The sequence below is a fragment of the Athene cunicularia genome (assembly GCF_003259725.1).
Source record: "Athene cunicularia isolate RWA chromosome 4 unlocalized genomic scaffold, athCun1 chr4_part1, whole genome shotgun sequence".
In the NCBI taxonomy this organism is placed as follows: Eukaryota; Metazoa; Chordata; class Aves; order Strigiformes; family Strigidae; genus Athene; species Athene cunicularia.
In genome coordinates this window covers 3404126-3422025 of record NW_020799098.1, presented here as the reverse complement: position 1 = coordinate 3422025, position 17900 = coordinate 3404126, and the positions used below count along the sequence as shown (strand labels likewise).

Here is a 17900-nt window from a genome sequence, read left to right as displayed (position 1 = left end):
AGAGACAGTCCCAAGGTAATAAAATCCAAAGGTTTTAACTGTAAATTATTCACCCTAAAACATCTATAAATAAATGTGACGTAAAAGAAAATAAAAGAAAAAGTTAGCACATGAAAAGCCTAAGTATAGAAAGCACAACTTATATTCTCTTCAATCACATCAGCGTCTCAAAAAGAATCGGTTATAGGGATGCATCAATGCTTGTAAAAATTAAACTAAATCCTACTAGCTATAAATTCCAGAAACTGAAAATACCTGGACCAACAGCAGCAACACTGAGGTCTCCACAAAAAGCAAAAATTAAAGAAAGAAAGGTCAAAAAGCTCATCTGATTATGTAAAACATCTCCATTTAATCAAGCAATCAGTTGATTACTCTAGAGTGAGAGGTCACTTAAAAATAAAACAAAACAGAAATAAACACCGACTCATTAAAGGAGTGGGGAAGAGAGGCAGGACCAAATAAAAACTTTTCCAACTTTACCCAAAAAATGGTTTTACAATTTGCTGTTCTCCAGCTTCCCGGTATATTTTCAATACAGTAATGTTGCCTTTTATTTATTTATTTATTTATTTTAAACACAATGTGGACATCTCTATGCTTCAAAACCCATGTATATACATGCTGTGGATGGTCTGAATTACTACTTTTCAAATGTATTTCTACATCTTTTATTCTGCCATGCTCCTGTTTGAAGAGGAGGTTTGGAAAAGCTTTGCCCCAGAACCTGTCACAGAGAGCTCCAATAGAAGAAACCGAACAGATGGCTTCTTGTCAGCAGGCAGTTTGTAACAGAGGATTTGCAGGTAAGAGAAGAAAAATATGTTCCCACTGATACATACCCCTCCTGCTCAGAAATACACTATCAGTATTTGTGACCAAGTTTTCCAATGCACGGATTTTACATTCATACCATTTGGGGAAGAAATAGTCTTTTTTAGTATATTCTGCATAGGAGAAGCTGTTTCAGCTTCTCCAGAGGCATCTGAAATATGACTGGTTATGCCTTTTTTTACTCAAAATCAGATATGTTCACAAAAAAAAAAAAAAAAAAAAAAAAAAAATCTGCCTATAGACAACTGCCAGCTGTAACTGCGTTTGCTCCATCTTCCTTATTTTTGCATAACATAGTTCTGGAGTTAAACCCGACTACACGTTCCTGAGAGATGATTTTAAAATAATATAAAAAAGAGTATTTGTCAGTAAGCTATCAATATTATATTAAGTTGAGCCTCAGAAATCAAAATTAGGGAGATACGATGCGTCAATGTCCCTGACACCTATTCTTTAACATGAATTATTAAATCAACATAGATCTCATCTATCTGAGCAAATTAACAAGATTCGATTGTATTTTAAAACAGAAGTCATAGTAGAGATCAACACTGGTTTGTGTTCTCACGTAGTACTTATGGTGTTTAATCACATGGACTTTAGAACTTGTGATCAATACAATGCACTTTTAGCTCACTAAGAGGAGAATTAATGAGCAAGACTAATTTATATTTGCAAGTTTAGCAATTTATAATGAAGGTGAAGATTAAAACTTTTTTTTTTTTTTTTTAAACCACAGGTCTTTGGAAACTAAAATTTTACTTTCAGACAATTTGTAATGACTATCTTGTACAACCGAGTGACAGGAAGAAAATAATTCATTCTAAAATTTCAATCAATACTTTGGTAAAGAAAAAGAAACTTGTCAGACTAATGAAAAGAAAGAGTGAGAGGGGGAAAAAGGTAGATTCGGGAAAATTATTTACTGAAAAACACTATAGTTCCTTCATTTATGCAGGAATACTTTTCAAATCATATTTTATCTTTTTTTTTGCCATAAAATCAATATTAATTTTTAAGTCAATCCTCCATATACTTACCATGCCCATGCAAAATAGAGATAGGTAGAGTGTAAAACTGCCCTACACTGTCTGCAGGAGTTATCAATGTCAGAACTGAAGTTCCAGCTGCATTTTTAAGTGCTATGCATATACTGTAAAGCACAGTTGGGTTTATGTTACTAGTTTAGAAGATACCTCATGTACAACATATACACGTTACCCAAAAGACCATTATAAGATTGGTAAACTATTTAAAGGAAACATATCAGGAGAAAAAAAAAGTCATCATAAAGAAGCAACATAATGTAAACTAAATAATATCTAAATAGTGCACATTCACTACATGCACCCTAATGAAAGCCAAACTGTTGAAGTGGGGGAACTTACTGCCTAAGTAGCTGAAAGAAAATTCTGTTCAGGAGGCACAGAAAAAAAAAAAAAAAACAAAACAAAAACCAAAAGAAAAAAAAAAACCACACTGGTTTTGGTTTAGTCTGGCTGTTTAGTGTAATTCCATTTCCTTTTCACCCAAAGTTTAGATAATCAGTATTTGAAAAACACCTGAAAGTTTTGTTACTTCTTTTCATTTGGGCATCTCAGGAAAAAAAAAAAGAAAAAAGAAAAAAGTGTAATAACCTGAAATCTACCATTACTAAAACTGAAGAGATATGATGAACACACACAGACATACAAAATAAATAATTCATAACTATAGATAGCATTTAAATTATATGAATTGTTAAGAAAAAAATAATGTATTCACACTGCTTATACATTTTATTGAAATCAGAAATATTTAAATGCCAATGTCCTGCATTTTAATTACAGTTTCTCTTCAGAAGTTCAGCAAAAATATCAGTCTATCAAATAGCATTATTCAGCACTCTTTAAATGTAAATTATTTAAAAATAAAGCAAAATAATTTAAAGACCTCATAAGCAGACAGACGAAGGCAAAGACCACAAAGAAAATTTAGAAGATAACTACAAGGGGTCAGTTTGTCAAGTTTGTCTTCTGCCTGAAAAATGTCTCTCATTAAAATTAATTTCAGTTAATGGTAGCATTTTCCATAGCTGTGATGTTTAGAAGAAATTGTTTTTCCAGCCAGAGACAATAACGAATGTTTAAATGTGAGTAGTATGGAGCTTCTTGTCTTTAATTTTATTAAGAATGTAAATGATGGATTGTATTTAAATGTAAATCAACTAGTTTTAAAGGTCACTGATCAAGAAGAGTGATTTGCCTCTTAGAAAAGTAAGTGATGAGGATAAAAATGGAACAAACATTTTTTTAAATGACAATTCTTTAACATGAATGAGGAATAAGACAAGGAAACCCCCGAACTGGAGATATATGATGTCTTTCCAATGGTGATCTGTATTTAGAGACTGTGGAAAAGACTTTTGGGATGAGCATTTTTGATTAGAACAGGCACGCATATTGGAACACGTTACTTAAAGAAAAAAATGTTTTCCTGCTTTGTCAAGAAAATAATCTGTACACACTGGACAAGTCTTTTCCCACTCTAACTGCTAGGATTTCAGGACTTGTAGATCATACATTACCCCACAGCAAAACAGAGTAAGAAGTGTTTAAGACATAGCTCTACTGCCCAAAACATCAGCAATAAAATACCAGAAGAAATACTATCGCCTTTCAAAATTAAATCGTGAATGCAGCAGTGCGTGCTTATGTTATACACAATCACTTGTAGCATTCTTGTACTCTTCTAAACTACCTAATAACTGAAAACACAAGCACATAGATATCTATTACTTACCTTTCCACACCAACATGCCTAACGGCATCGTGCTCCGTATCAAATATGGAACAACCATTCCATAGTTGTAAGAATAATACTAATCAAAACAGTGATATTAAAAAGTTTTATCCACTGCATGCACTCTATATAGATATATATCTAGAGAGAGAAATATATACAATGAAATAATAATGATGTTATAACAACTTTCGGATAGAGTAAGCCTCCTTTATTATTCTTGTACTACCTACCTAAGAATATCTCTACTAAATGAAACTAAATTATTCATTATTTCTTTCCACTATTTCCAAACATTATTCTGGCATTTACTCCAGATTAGTGTTTTAGGCTGTTTTTGATCTTTATTATCTGAGGAAGAAAAAAAAAAAAAATTAAAAAAAAATAGTTTATGTCATCGTAAATGTAGTTTGAAAGTAGTCATTTGAAGGCATTCTGGATTCAATAAATTTAAGTGTAAGAGAACTTCCCGAAAAACACGTTTGAGACAAAGGTAAGCAATAAATTCAAACTAAACAGTTTAGCAAGTTTCTCATAGTATCTCCAAAGCAAAGGTAGAATAAAATATCTCACTGCTGGCCTTGAATTTCAGGTCCTTAGAAATTTGAGTTTGGCCGCTTGGAATAACATGAACTCTTTGCCCCATGTTGACTGTCATTGGTTTGCATGGTGGTTCCAGAGAGTCAGGAGGAGACAGATTTTTAACAGGAATGATTCAATGAATTCCTGAAGCAGAACCCGGAGGAAGGAGAAAGGGATCCATCAGTCTAAGTTTCAATAATAAGAGATTCAATAATTCCAGAGGCTGAGGCAGAAAAAAATACGTATGTCCAAAAATGCTGGGAGTGGGGAAAACATCCTTTTGGCAGATTTTTCACAAGACAGTAGATTCAGTTAGGGTGGAAGTAATATTCTCAGATCTGAACACCAAGATTCACATGAGGTACAAATGTCATCTCTAACTTTCCTTCAAAGAAAAGCTGGGAATTGGTAGGAGAATCTATTAAGCTCCTTCACTTACTGGAATGAGGATGGCAAATTTGGCATCCATTACTAAGGAAAAAGGTTGATACTATTTCTCCAAATCCTCACCCACATTTTCCACAGTTCCCTATTTCATAGAACAGGTCTCCAAGTTGTTTCTACACAGCAGAAAAGACAAGTCCTTGTAAACACATGTATGTTTGAAGAGTATGTACTTCTGGAACATGTTCTTCTGTGGTGCCAGGTCATGCTCCAGAGCATCTAAACCCAGCATGCACCAACCACACACCAAACAGCAACACAAACCATGGAAACTCTGCCCAGAACGTCCACAGAGGATTGTGCAGCGAGAGGATAACAGCCTAAACACCTGCTCTGTCAAGCTTTTCTCTGACCTCGAAAGGTGTAACTCTGTACAAAAGATCCTAACATTGCTGCTGCTGCCTGATCTGCATAAAGGTCGAAACCAATTCATACGAGTTATTCTTTTACTTTCCATTTTGATCTTTATGAGAAGCAGACCACTGGATTTATTTTTTTTTTAATTGTTTTACCTTTAAAAAAAATATTTCTATAGCAATTTCAGACACTCAGAGGACAAGAAGTCACAGTATTGAAACTAAATTCAATCCCAAAATTTCCATTTCTGAAACTCTGGAATAATACAGAAATAATCAGAACTAAAAGAGTGATGATTAATTATTCCTTAATATATGAAAATCACTGTGCATCGCTAAACTCCATATTCTACAGAACTGCCAATCTTTTCAATAAACAGACCAAATGAAGAAAGAGAAAGCTGTCAGAGGAGAAATTGGTTAAAATGCCTGACAGAAAACCATGGCTTTTCATTTTAATACTGATAATTACAGAAATGAAATAATGCTGGCAATGGTATGATAATAATTATATGCAGAAAAGGAACAGATTAAGGGGAATAAAATAATTTTAACATTGCTTAGAAAAGCTGTCTCAAAAATAAATACTTTTATTTTTTGTTTGTTTCAAGCAGGAAATGGCACTTTTTTTTTTTTTAAGATATGTGATTATTGTCCATTTCTCTCAGAAAAAAGCAATTTGTGACATCGCTTACAGATTTCTGATCTACGTTTTCCAAAGCCATCACCTTTACATCCATAGTCAAATAGTTAAATTTAACACAACTAAACAACTCAGAAGTTCACAAAATTACCAGAGCCCAAAACTTAATCCCAATCAAGAAAACATTTGAAGCCATTTCTTTTTCTTGAAACAGAACTACCTTGATATGCTGCTTAGAGATCTAAAAGAGCTCTAACTGATTTTTTTTTTTCCTTTTTTATTCCAGTTGATATTTCAAATTTACTACACACTGACATCTCAGCGAGAACCAGTTCAGCACAGCCTGTTTGCACATGGGAGTGCTGCCAGAGCAACAGCATGGTGCAGGAGCTCCCTTCTCTTGTCTTCTCTTCCTACGTTTCATCCCATCCCAGCTCTTCCACCATATGACCCACCCAACAATTCTGTATGTACTGTGATGCTGGGCTACTTGAACATCTCAATTTTCTGCATCTGTGTAAGAGATGCTTAAAAAAAAAAAAGTGTTATTCTCGTTTGTAGATGCTGGTAGGAGGGGGGTCAATGAGCGATACCCATGATTTCTTGCTCTTGCACACTAGAGGAGCACATGGTTACGGCTATGGGGTATCCTGACAGCACTCACAACCCACTCGACCAGCCCTCTCACCAATGAGTCATTCTCGAGTAGAAACAGGTTTGAGTTTCTTATGCATCCCTGATGTGGGCTTACTGAAGAGAACTGCACATTGCAACTTTGAATTTTTTATTTGATACTTTTCAGTGTGCGCAAATTAACAAACCCTTACTGACCCAACTCAAAACTAAGTAGAGGAAGCAATAGGAGGAAATTTAAGATGCTACTGAACTGGAACTTATCTAATGAAGTTGCTCATTTGAATTCTTGCTACAATTAGGACTTGGATGTAGCACTTTTCTGGTCGAGACTGCTCATAAAACTTACTGACCAACAAAAATCGCTATTCACTTTTTACAACAACACAATTTCTTCACCTGTGAGACTTCCAACTTCATACCATTAGCAAGACTGTTAAAACAGTACTGAAAGTGATCTAAATGCTTACAGGGATATATTAGAACCAGAAAGAGAAAAAAAAGCATATTATTGTTTTAAATTAAATTCCAAATTAAAAAATTTGAATACATCCAATATGTTTCTTGTATCTAATAACAGGCCCGGGATTCTCCTTTGCAAACCCCAAAGTTCTGATTTGCCATGAAAAGAAATCTCTCCCTGTCTCTAAGAGCAAGTGTCTTTTTATTCCAGCTTTGCCTTTGCAGGTCCCAGATGAGAATTCGTAATGACTTAAGACTTCACACCACAGAAAGAAGTTTACCATACAGGTGGGAAATTCAGTATTTAGCCAAACCAGGAGTTCCTGTCAACCCAATATATATTTCTTCTATAGAGACATAAGTTTACAAAAATATTATACTAATTGTCTCTCTAGTTTTTTGGTTATTTGTTTATTTTTTATAAATCATGAGCACACTATGCTGACTTTGGAAGTATTTGAGTTTTTAATACCGTAATTTAACCATGGAAGAGTTTGACTATATTTCTATTACCTTGTAAATGGAAAATTAATTCTCTTAATCTTGCTAATTCATATGATGGTTCTAAAATCCAATAAATATTTTAAAAGGCAAATTTTGATTAGAGAGGCATTTTCAGCCCCATTTAAGCTAATATTTAAATTTGACTAACTTTCTTAAATTTCTGCAATGATTCTAAGTTCCTTCAGTCTCTGAGAACATCACACAAGCATGTCCTGAATGAAACCTTCCACAAAATTATATCTAGAGGATCCCAGATTTGGGGGACGGGAATGGGGTGTTTAACATCAAATATTAATCAAATACGTTCTGCGTCGTGATTTTTTTGTGCCAACTTACACTATAAAGTTCCTTCAAAAGCATATATAGGATCAAAAGCTAATATATCTGATGATATATTCATACTTTTCCTCATCTACTAATAGTATGAATGCAGTAACAAACAACGACTGATGTAAATTACTGAAATTCTCAGTTCCTGTTTACACACGTCTATTCAAATTCTGACTAAATTCTGACTTAATTTTAACTGCAGCCTTAATCTAAGCAGAAAGCACGCTTAGCCTTGCAGGTAGCTTCAAGAAAACTATTAAGTAATGAAATTTTCACTTGTTCCAATATATCAATGTAGAGTAACGTGGAGCAACTGGCAAGGCTTACATCAACGTTCAGGTGACCAATACAAATAACCCCTCAAAAGGATGCCTTACTGCTTTTTACCTTCCTTTTCCCACGACTAATGAGCATTGATCAAATCAAAGACTTTAACTACCTGCTACGAGCATTTTTCAGCACAAATGTCTTCCTGCCATAATCAATTTATCTACCTGCCTCAAGAGAATCAGTTTAATTGTTGGTATCATTTCTTAGGTAGAAGAAAATTTTTCAGCCTCTTCAAGCTGGAGATCCATTACTTCAAATAAAACATCTTCCCAAACACCCTTAGATTTTCTACAGAAGAAATAATAATTAAAAAAAAAAAAAAGAGTGGAAAAAAACCCAAACAGATGAAGTGATAAAAACTGCAAATACCGCACAGATAAACAGACAACAACGAAAATCGTTCAGCCCCAAAACCTGAGTTATTTGTTAAATTGGGATCATTCAAGGAAAGTGTTGCAATATAACAAAAATGCAAAAGTGTAAAACCTGGCTACTTCTGAAGAGAGTGGGAATAGTGTGAAAAGGAATGAATAGAAGGTTTTAAAGGTCATGTGGAAAGCAACAGAGCTGCCAAACTGCATTCAGTCCTGATATTCAGATTTTAGAGCAGTTACCAAGAAACTAGAGAGGTACAGAAGAAAGTCATGTGGTTTCTATACCTTGTGCCTGGATAATCATATCAACAGTCAAAAATTAAATTACTATCTCTCTGTCCTGTTATATAGGTATTATTTTTTGATTTCTTTTTATGTCACCCAATCCAAGCTACACCTAAATCTTCCAGATATTACACCCTTATGACATTCTGATTTATCCATATATTTGAAGCTAAGCTTCCTCCCCTCCTCCTCTTGATATTATCATCCTGCATCTCACTTTCTGTTAACAGCAATCTTATTCCATCATATGCACTCAGGAAACTATTACAAAGATACTTTAGATTTTTGTCAAGTCAGTGCTTTCTCAAACTTCTTCCACTAACTAAATCACCCTTCTGCATCATATTGCTCACCTCCACTTTTAAAGCTTTTCAAAAACTTTACCACAGACACCTACTGGGCTGTAGTCTAATGAGCCTTTCCTTCTGCAGCAGCGATGGTTTTGGCAGCATCCACTTATTCCTCACCACTTCTTCCTATCCTCATGCTCTGCTCTGAGTTCTGTTCATACAAGTACTTGTTCAGGTGCATAATGAGCCAGAAGAAACCAAGAAAAAAAAATATTCAGGTTTAAAATAAGCATTTTTTTAAAAAGAGAGTTAATTTAGCACAGATCAGCTGTGCACAAATATTACAGCATAGCTCAGGAGGTGGCACAGAATGAGAGTCATCAACAGCAGCTGCTTAAGTTAGCCCCAGAGCTAAAGAATTACTGAAAATAAGCTTTCTGCAACAGGAAGTTGACTTCAGCTATAAACATCCCATAAAGCAGCTGACTAAATTGTTAAACAGGTAACTTTGCACCTTCTCAAAAAGTGCGCTTGACACCTGCAAGGAAACTCTTCCAAAGATCCATCTCCTCATTGCTTTCTTTCAATTCCCTCTCCATCCTTCTCTCACCTGCACCACGTGAAGGAACTCAACAGCGGTTGGGTTAGGGTGGCTTGTCACCAAGCCTTACCCCGCTGATCCATTCTAACTCAGTCTGTGTTTGCACTCCATCTGCCTAAACCCAGCTGCTGCCTTTGACTCTGAACAGAGGGACTGAGTCTGGTTTTGCTGGGTAGTTACAGAGCACTGAGCACAAACCAAATGTGGTCTTTGCCCAAGACTCAAAAATCAGAGGTACTAAAATATATGAAAAACAGCTTCCCTTTCTCTCTCCCAGAATCATAAAAACTATCACTAACCACATGTGTATGACAGCTCCAGGGTGAAGTTCGCTTGCTTCCCACCCCACATTTTTTAAAAAAGGAATTAAATCTGGAAGTGCTGGCATAAGGTTACACATTATGGATCAAGTTTTTGCTATATGGACACAGATACAGGAAGCAACATAAGTAAATGGGCAATAATGGAAACCAGAGAAAGATAATTTCTTTTCAGAAATTACTAAACACATGTTAGTATTTAACTTAGACTAAATGTTAAAAAAATTAAAACCACTATATTCTTAGCTTAGAGCTTACAGATAGAATTAAAAGAAAAATAATTACTGAAAAAATATTTTTTTAATCCACAACCTAAACTCATTTTTTTCTCATCATACAGAGAACCCTAACCTGACATTTCCTTCTCTCTGAACAAAAGGGTCTGGATTTTTTTAGGACAATTTTTGCACATTACATGTCTTCCTGAACAGGTGGAAAGGCTGTTCGGAGGGCATTTTTCTGCAAATAAAATTTGATTGGTTCAACATGGACCTTCCATGTAATGTTCTTATAATGAGTAAATTAGTAGGTGATATAAAACTCTGAAAATGGAAGGACTGTAATGAAAAGCTTCATATGCTTTTTACAGTAATGCTGAAAAACATGATGCCATGTTTAAGTTGGTCACGTTTTTATACACACCCCGAGGCAAACCATCAAAAGCTCAGCGAGTGGCGCGATTTTATTAAATATATTTATAATGAACAATTTTATTCTCCTTTGAAAACAACTGACTTGAAGAAACGTTGTAGCACAGTGACTGCCAAGTGATGGCTGGGTACTACAGGCTTCTCAATTCGCACAGGATTTCCTATTATTGACTGAAGGTGAAAGAATCACGAACACGGAGAGAGAGAGAGAGAAGAGGAAAAGCAGTCTTAAGCCAGAAGCACATGAATTTTAAACAGATGAGAAAAGTACAGCAACTTCGTAGGAGTTGGTGGGAAGCCTGCTACACTTAGAAAGCTGTTCAAACATCCCCTCCGCTGAGCCTATAAGAGGATACTCAGGACACCCATTGACTTCAAAGAAAGCTGCAATCATCATGGATTAGAAACTGCCTTGATTGCATCCATTTGTACCAGAAGCAGGACAGCACTCGTCATGTGAAAGCACACTAGGAAATGGTAGAGAGAATGTACTCAGCTTTCCAGATAGATCTCTGCTCTTGAGACGGAGAGAGCAAAGAGGTATCAAACAAATATACAAAAGTTACTCGGTTTACTTGGTTTTGTTCTGACTCCATAGAGGAAAAAATATTGGCTGACCTTGCAAATTTCAGAAAAAAAAAAATCCACATGTCAGAAAATAAGTAGCATTTAAATATGGGATCTTTCTATACCTCTTATATAAAGAGGTCTGAAGAACAGTGCTCGATCCTTAAAATATCCGTCACTCTACAACTGTACTTTCTGAACCAGCAGACATATATAAGCACACATGGATACGGACTGTACAGTTCCAGCGAGAGAAAGAAATTGTCAGAGCTTTAACTGAGAATCCTCAAAATTCATTCATCTGGAAAAATAACAGCCATATCCATATGGTCAGATTACTTCAATCTGAGATGCTTTCTGTTCTGCGCTACCAAGTTCTGTAAGTAGCCATTTGAAAATTAATATGAAAATTAACACACAAAAAAAAAATTGGAGTTTCAAACATAAAAAATTATAACTTTATTACATGAGGTTCAGGGCAAGGACATTTTAAAGAATTAAAAGCATTTTTTCACTGATGGTATGGTGCTATTCTCAGAAGGAAACTGATCTCACCACTGAGAAGAATCTGGAGAAGCCACACAGAAGGGAATAATATCAGCTCAGAAAAAAATAATAGAGACATACAGATTTTTTTAACAGCAACAAGTATTTTCCATGCCTTTAAATCCAGGACAAAAATGTACAGTAACTGCAGGGTTTTGTTTTGAATTGCTTGCAACCTGTCCAAGCAATTACCATCACTATGTGCCCTGACCACAGAGGAAACCAACATATCTAACCTGTTTCTATTTCAGCCTTCAAAACACCTTTCCAGTCTGACTACAAAATGACTCTTACTGGAACTGAAAATCCCTTAAATTGAGGAGAAAGACAGACATAAGGACAAAAAATACATTTTCTTCTTTACTGACATTAAAACATGAAGTAACTTCTTGTATAAATACATAAAAGCCTGCAAATTATGATGGAATTAATTAACAAATGACTGGTATTTGCAGACTAAAGGAAATGCAAGAAGTAAACAGGTGACAGTGAAGTGCTAGCTCTTCAAAAAAAAGCAATTTAGCTAACATCAGACTAATTTTTTCACAGAACTTGTCTCTTCATACACAGTTTCCATCTTGATATTGAATCTTTGATCAGTGTGCCTGAAAAAATAATCTCTGTGAAGATTAAGAGAACAAAGGGACACAGGTAAACTCAAAAATGGCAGGAAACTTTTCAGGACATCAGGTAAATAAACTACTACAGGCACGTCAATGGAATACAAATATTTTTCATAGAGGATTATAATGGGAAAGTGAAATGGTTTTAAAAAGAAATAACCAAAAACCAGGTGAAACTGTCATCTTATATACCTTCTCAAAGAAAATAATACATTAAGCATTAATAAAAATTGGCAAAAATGAGTCAAAGCCAGGAAATATAAAAGATAAAACTAATCAGTGCTCACTATGGTATGAAAACTACTACTTAAACCAAGTCATTTTATCTTAAACACAGAGAGCAGAAAGTGTGAGACCAATCATTAAAAAATGAACACACGGTGATCTGAAAAAAATAATTCCAGTTTAAGTGCCCTGTATCTATTTCCTCAAAAAACACCTTTGACAATTCAGTCTCAGACACCTTTCCCGTAAGCTCCTCTGTGAAAATCCTTCCGAAGCTGTTTCACCGTTAACAAGGACTCTCTGGCTCTTCTGCTGGGCCCCGTGCTCTTTGGCTCTACCTTTTCTACCTCGCTTGTCTACTGGCTGCCAACCTGGTGGAACACTTCTTGCTTCCAAAGGATTTGAAAGAGATTCATAATTGGTTTTCATGTCTCCAATGTTTGGGGGAGAATTATTTTTGGCCTCCCTTTTAATTTTTGGGGCACTGAATACTTGAACATTATGATACCTTCTAAAAAATATTTACTGATCTAAAAATAGCTTTCTCTACTGTCCAGTTCCTTGTTGTCTTCCTTTTCTATTTTAATTATTATTTATTTTCCTTACAGCCTTGAAATTTATCAAGAACAAAAAACGAGAAGAAATTAGAATGTTTTAGTGTTCTTTTTAATTGCCTTTTAACCATGTCTGCCTGCACGTATAGTTCCTTTTGGAGATTAAACACTACTATACTATTCCTTTTGGAGATATACACTACTATAGTGAATTTGGCTTTTTACTCCCACCTCCTGCAAAGCTTTGAACAAAAATGTGTGCAATCATCGTTTCAGATGTTTACAATAGTAATGGTTTCAGTGCTATGCTCATTCAAAACTGAGAGCTGTCTTCTTCAGTGACCCCTGACGACAGCTCAGCAACGACAATTCTGCCTTATCGTTAGTGAGCTTTGCCCATTTCATCACAGAACTTCAGACCATGACATATATTGCCAGTCCATGGGCATATATTGCCCATTAAAATAGTTAACTTGTTTATCTAACTGGATTCTAAGCTTTCTGGAAGGTAAAACACAACCTCACATCTTCCATATATGATTTGTATAGTATCACTAATCCACCACTTAGAAAAAAAGGAGGTAAAGAGTTAAGTGACTATTTGCTAATGATAAAACAATAAAGCAGAATACTCCACTATAAATCTCACTACACAGAACTGCAGATCTTTCCAAGCGCAGTGACCAGGAGCAAGGATGGCAGATGAAAATGCATTTTTCACCACAGGCAACAACACAAGGAAAACACGAGGAAAAGCAACCCTGTTTTACATGTTAAGTGATTGGCTTGAGGTTAGCAACTGATCCTGGAGCCACCGTTGGAAGGCCTCTTAAAAAAAAAAAAAAACACCAAAAAAAAACCCAACACACACAGTTCTGTCCAGCTTTGATGAGGAAAAAAAAAAAAAAAAAAAAAAAAAAAAAAAAAAAAAAAAAAAAAAAAAAGGGGAACGGGAGGGAATATTTGTACATCACTGTACAAATCTGTTACACATCTACATCTTTCGTGCCATGTGCCCTTCCACCTCCAAAGAGGTCTGGTAGAACCAGAAGGTATGTCTGTAAAGTCTCTGTGATCATGGAATGTTTTCCATATGAAGAGAGTCTAAACACCCTTCAATCTTTGATTTTCGATATAAGGGGAAGGGAAGAAATAAGAATAAATTCACGAAGACAGACAGCATAGAGATGAATAGAAGTCACAATGCTTCCTATGATACAAGAACTTAAATGCATCCCCAACCCTTGAGTTATCAGGTTCCTAAGTGTCAGATAGGCAGTACTTCCGTCCTCAGGTTTGTGGAACCAGTTGCAGCAGGATGTTTCAGAGAGAAAGGGAACATTAACAAGAGAAATTATGAACAATAACCTCTGTCCTCAATGGAAAACAATTGTCCAGCTGCTAACCTGAGACTCAGGAACCCCATAAACAGCTGGCTGTTACGGGCTTGGATGGAATAACCAGGGACGAATCAGCCCGTACACATCCTCTGTGTTTTCAACCACCATTATAGAAAGAATACCAGGCTTTGTTATTAACTTTACCTGTAATCACCATGTTTAATATTTCCTCAGTTGAAGGCAACTTTGTACAACATACTCTTGGACTTATGCAGACTTTGACATTACACGTATGTCATCGTTTCAACTCACATTTCCGCTAAAATACTATCCTTGTTCTAACACAAGCTACTTAATAGTCAAGGAGCTTCATCAAGCTTTGGGTGCTCAGTTCCTTTTCACAGTTTTAGAAACTAGTGTTTGTGTTTAGGTTTAAGAATCAAAGTTCCTTAAAGAGTGTAAATGGAGCCACCTCCAAAAATTATTCAAAACACCTCAGGCAGATATTACCAGTCATAGTAAAATTCTACTAAATCAAACTCATCCCAATATTTGCAAATTTACAAGTGTGTGAGACAGCGCTTCCCAAGTCTAAATTAAAACTTTCCTAACTTCAACATCTGTTAAAAGTAAAAATATACAAAAAATTCCCCCAAAACACAATAATAACAAACTACATGCTCTATTTTGCAGTGCCAGATTTCATTCACAAATGTAACAGGTTTTATTCTCAACAGAAGATGACTCACTGCATGTTCGCTCCCTTCAGTCTTCAAACATTTTGTTAATATATGCAGGAAACAGAGCTACAATAGTTTGCTTATGAAAAGGGAGGGTTTTTTTATAAACCAAGAGCTTGCAAAATATGGAAAAATTCTACTTGTACAGATAAGAATATCTAGCATACAGTAGAATATTTAGTAACAAAGACATTCTTTCACTAGGATTTATCCATGTCTCGCAGAATAACAGAGAATAATAATGAATTATTACTATATGAAAGAGAAATTATGAAGTAAATTCAGCCCAAATCTAGAGGGAAATATCAACCAGTTATTGACAGAGATTATAATTTCATTCCCATAAGAAGTAAACAAAGCAACAAAAGCTTACTTTTAGTCTGAATTTTAGAACAATACGCTACTCCAGGCCAAAATGTAATGGAGAAGGTGAGAATGATGAAAACAGTAAATACCAAAATTTACTCTCAGTCTTTCATCACAGTCGATTTTTATGTTATTTAACAGAAAGCTACCCCAGCACCCCTTAAAAAGTAAGAACATCACAAATCTTAGTTTTATTGCTCTTTTCATAGAAAGTTCATCAAAAGCTCATGTTTCATACGTCTTCTTACTCAACGTTTTTTTTTTACTTTAATGTTAGCTTTTTAAGCACATAGGTATTTTAAACTGCCTTTCTTGTTGCGTTTCCCAGTTGCATATAATAGCATCTATCCTCTCTTTTATGTCAGAATTCTTTCGACTCATTTCTATAATATTTCTTAATGTAAGCCAGAAAAATGCCTCAATTGCTTTTTAACTCCCTATTCTGTACTTAGCAGAAATCTCAGATTTCAAGTGAAACAAAGGAAATACAGACAGTTGCAAGAAACAAGACCTCTTCTCACAATAGCAGAGGAAACATATACAGAGGTCTCTTTCTCAGAAGCATTCAGACAGAGACCTATCATTTTACCTCTTCTGGGGAAGAAAAACTCTACAATTCCCTCAAATCAGGCCATAGGCTACCGTCTATAACATCAATCATAACGATTACTCAGATCTAACCAATTCCAGCATCCACAGGCCTTCTCTTCAGGCACCATTAGTAAAAGCTGTAAGATGATTTTTCAAACTGAAATACCACTTAACTCTAACAGTAGCAGGTAAGAGAGAGCATATTAAAAACAACTAAGTAAAATGAGCATTACACTTATGTAGGTCCTACCATCCTGTGGTAACTGATGAGGCTACTCTTGTTCCTCCCAAATCTTCAGTGAACTAAAAGTTTATTTCTGCTGGCTCACAGAACTGGCAAAAGCAACTCAAAAGTGGGAGCATGGAATTAATATATTAAAATTCAAACTTCTTCCATAAGTAACCTCCGCTATATTTTTTTTGAACAATGCTTTTCTAGAACTACTTGGAATATAATGGTAGACAGATTCCAGCTGACCCTTCCTCACCTCTTGCTAAATGACTTTATGGTCATATTCCTTCCATTGCAATATCCTTTGATGCAAAACCTGTTTTCAACAAGATCTGCTCTTCCCCACCCCAAAAGCAGACTCAGCTAAAGCAAGACATGGTAGTGCAGCTGCAAGATAGAAACCTTGACATTTATGACTATTTTAAGGTCTAATAGCCTGAACCAACTACTTGATCCCCACAGCCCCAGGTTAACATTCTATTAAAAGATTCCAGTAGTAAGCCAAACCAAATAAAAATCCCTCTTAAAAAAATGTTTTCTATACTTCATCTTATATGGGTCTTTTGCTAAAAAGAAAAAATAATTACTATTTTCAAATAACATCTGTTTAAAATCAATCACAAGAGCTTACAGTGTCCAGTGAGATTAGTTTCTCTCATCCCTTTTTTCCCCACTTATCACTATATTACCACGGAAAAGATTAACCCACTTTCTTGGGTAGTGGTCACTGCTTGACCTCTAGATGCAAATTATTCAACAATGATTAATGCAGGTAAGTCTCAGAAAACTGGTCACTTGAGCTGCAGGCTCCCAGGTAATAAAAATGTAATTGCAAAGGGCTCCCTTCCTCTTTGCCTCTGAATTACCCCAGTCTTTGAGACAGATGCCACACAACTCTGGATGAAGAAAGAGACCTTCTGTGCTGTGGGAAAAACTCAGGTTTTGCCTTAAAGGCAGTTCAAGCCATTTAATCATTTAAAAAAAAAATTTATCTGTTGCTGGTTTGTCACCTCTTGGATTCATACAGAAGTAGAAATACAGGTTCTTTGATCATTACAGAATGTTTTATGAAGCCACACAGAAATAATTCACAGTGCTGGACTGCGACAGCAACGCTGTTGGGAAACCAACAATAAAGGAGACAGTGATTTAATTTCAAACAGACCTCAGCAAACTGTAGGTGGTTGCTACTAGAAAAAAAGGAAAACTATCATTGCTGACAAGACTGTTCCAACCTCCCCCTAATCTAGGGTACTGATTTGGGCAGAAGGGCTGTAAAACCCAGGAGTCATGGATAAAAAGTGACATTCTTTCTAGAGGACAGGCAGCTGTTGCTTAGAAACTGTTTACAGACAGATCCTGCTGGTGTAACTAAAAAAAAAAAGAAAAAAAAAAAATTAGGTCGTTCTTGGCTCTAGGTATGAGAGATCTTTATTGATATAAAATCCTCCACATCATCTCTTTGTGTTTACTGTCAATAATTAACAATGATTTAGGAAGGCTGCTTGGATGCTCTTTTTACCAATGACTGCACAATCCCAATGCAGAATTACCAATTTTGAAACAATCTGGTGACTAGACAGAGTGGATTCACATCACAGTTCACTCAGGGGGCTGAGCCCAGGCTCCAGCCACAGACTGGACTGTCTGAGAAGAGAACTGCCATCAAAAGCGAAATCAGAAGAGGGGAGCAAAAG

General features: G+C 35.6%; 1 protein-coding gene across 1 annotated transcript in view; it reads right to left on the bottom strand.

Annotated features, from left to right (window-relative positions):
- Window positions 1-17389, bottom strand: part of CTNNA2 (catenin alpha 2) — a 494091-nt gene extending 476702 nt beyond the window's left edge. The window contains exon 1 of the mRNA XM_026846640.1: window positions 17369-17389. The gene's annotated coding sequence lies outside the window, so the exon portion shown is untranslated. The remainder of the gene's footprint in view (window positions 1-17368) is intronic.
- Window positions 17390-17900: the final 511 nt, after the last annotated feature.